This window comes from Hippopotamus amphibius, chromosome 11, assembly GCF_030028045.1.
Source record: "Hippopotamus amphibius kiboko isolate mHipAmp2 chromosome 11, mHipAmp2.hap2, whole genome shotgun sequence".
In the NCBI taxonomy this organism is placed as follows: Eukaryota; Metazoa; Chordata; class Mammalia; order Artiodactyla; family Hippopotamidae; genus Hippopotamus; species Hippopotamus amphibius.
This window is the reverse complement of record NC_080196.1, coordinates 3,250,262-3,253,135: the sequence shown is the minus strand read 5'-3', so window position 1 is coordinate 3,253,135 and position 2,874 is coordinate 3,250,262.

Genomic DNA, 2,874 nt, shown 5'->3' with positions numbered 1-2,874 from the left:
TCCTGAGCTGGGCTGTGGCCATCGGGCCCTGGGATTTGTGGGAGGGAAGCGGACAGACTCCACAGCCCCCCAGGGACACACTTCCGTCGGCCACCGGTCCGTGGTGTGGGCAGCAGCGAGCCAGAACGGACACACGGGGTCCGGGCCCGGACGCCAGGACGCGTCGGGAAAGCAGCTTCGCGTCCCTCCCCCTCTGTAGGTGACGCGGAGGCGGAAGGGGAGCCGCGTGAAGCAGCCGAAGGGTCTGAGGTAGCTTTATGGGTAAAACGTCCTTTCGCAAGGTGCTGTTTTTCAAGAGGAAGCAGAACGTCCGTTTTCACCACGATGGAGACGTCCAGCGCTTGGGAAAGGTCATGGTCACCTCCTTGCTGTCCTTTAGCCCAGGAACCTGGCAGAGGGACAGCAGGGGGTTGATCTGCCTGCCTGCTCCTAGCAGAGAAGATGGCAGACAGCTGGTTGCCGCTCACAGGAACCTGCGGCCTGCGTGACTGACAGCGTGGCCGCCCACCCCGGGCCCAGGAACTGTGCCCTCACGCCCGCACTTCCAGCCTCGGGGTGGGGGGAGGGTTAGCCGAGGGGACCTGGCGCCTCTTCTCTGGGGCCTTTCAGAGAAGCTGCCTTCCTGCCTTGGGCACTTTGGGGAGGAAAAAAATGCACATTTAAAGGAGCCTGAATTTTCTGTAAAAACAAGGCGCAGGACCAGCGGTGAGGGCCCCACCAGAGAGGGAAACGTCCCTTTAAATATTTGATTTGCATCCAAAATCCACTGCGTCCAGGACCTGGCACTCGCCACAGTCTACCGACCCGTCTGAGAAATAACGCAGACGTTTGTGGTGCGCATGAGAGGAAGCCTGGGCTCCCGGACCCCAGGCCTGGGCCAAGGGCACCCGGCCCACCCTGGATGACGGTCAGAGCCAGCCAAGTTCTGCCGAAACCAGAGCTGCCCCGGTGGCTGCTTTAGCCGCTCTGGGGCCTTAGCTTCCTCGGTCACAGCCAAGGAGGGCCTGAGGCTGGGGGCGCGGCGCAGGGCTTCCCCATCGATTTCTCATGCTTCCCTTGGATCCTCGAGGAGCAGGTTTCCCAAGACTGCCCGTGAAGACTTGGCTGCAGTTTGCAAAGCCATTCCATTTTGCAACTGCTGTTTTCATCCAGAGTTTCCTGGAATTCCAGTGGCCGCCAACAGTAGGTGTGTGTCTTTCGTTCAGGCTTGAAGGGCACTGGGACCTCAGGTGAGGACGCCTACCTGTGTCTCAGGGAGCAGAGTGGTGCCCCAAAGTGGAGCCTCCCCGACACTCAGCTGCCCACGAGGGCTCAAGATACCATTTGTGAAAAAGCAAACATGAGAAATGCAAATTCTGCAAACCCACCTCCTCCCCGCTTCCATGCCAGGCACATAACAGGTGCCCAGTACACGGCAGCTGAGTTGCCCTTTTTGTTGACGAGAGCTGCTTCACTGACCGCGAACTCCTCAGCCCTCTCTGCGAGCTTCGGGAAGCTCCAAGTCCCTGCCGCGTGCGTTTTAAAAAACATTTTGCTGATTGGAGACATTTTGTCTCCCAGAATTCAAATATGCATGTCAAGGAGGAAAACACTTTTAAATTATGTATTTACACTGTGGTAAAATACACAATGTTCCACTCTAACCATTTTCAGGCTCACAGTTCGCTGGCCTTAGGTGCATTCACACTGTTGCGCACACACCACCATCCACCAGCGGAACTTTTTTCTTGCAAGACTGGAACTCTGTCCCCATTACACCCCCTCCTCCTCCCCAGCCCCCGCCCTTCCACTTTCTTCTCGATGAATCTGGGGACTCTGGCAATCTCATGTACATGGAAAGAAAACTTTAATTTAGAAAATATCTTGAAGCTACGGAGAGAATAATCTTTTCATGCACAAAAATCAAAATTTCTGTTCTGTTAAATCACAGTGACAGAGGCTCGAGGCGCTTCTCCCAGGCCCAGCTTCCTCTTGATCACATGAGGGGTGGGAGTGAGGGTGACCAGGGTCCGAGTTTTGGGGGGTCTCGGGGTCTGAGCTCAGTGTGCTTGCTGTGGGCCTGGTCTGTCAGCCCACGTGCTCCCACCCACCCCGCCTGCTCCACACTCGGTGACCCTGTGGCCCTGACCTTTCCCTCCCTCTGGCCACGTTTCCCTTTGGCCTTTACTGTGCCCTCAAGTCTCCCCACAGCCTTGACCCTGGGGCTCCGTCCCCAGACTGCCCGTTTCCTGCCTCCCACCCCCTCCCATCTCTGCAGCCTGCCCCCCCCCCCCCCCACCCCTCCCAGGGCGCCTGTTGAGCTCATTAGCTGCTTCCTAATTGCCTGTCCAGTTGCCTGTTATGGGCTGAACTGGACCCCAAATAAATTCCTGTATTGAAGTCCTAGTGCCCGCACCTTGAAATATGACTGTATGTGAAGACAGCCTTTAAGGAGCTGATTAAGATCAAATGTGGTTATGGGGCTGAGCCCCAATCCTATACGAGTGGCATCCTCATAAGGAGAGCTGAGGACGCAGACACAGGGGCGACCACGTGAGGACGCAGGGAGGAACCAGCCGTCTGCAGTCCAGCAGTGAGGGCCCAGCAGGAACCAGCCCTGCAACACCCTGACCTTAGACGTCAGCCTCCAGGACTGGGAGGGATCGTTTCTGTTGTGTCCCCTTCATGGACTTGCTGTCCACGGGGCCCTTTAAGGTCCTTACTCGTCCTGCCTGCGCAGTGGGCACTGCACCCTGAGGCCCTGGGCGGGGACCTCATTCTTCCAAGGCCCCATCGTGGCTCCTCTTTCTCTGCTGCCCGGGGCCTGGGCTCCAGGTGACTGTCACCACCCCGCCCCCCGACCTGTGTTCCCAGACCGCCTCCCTCACCGCCCTG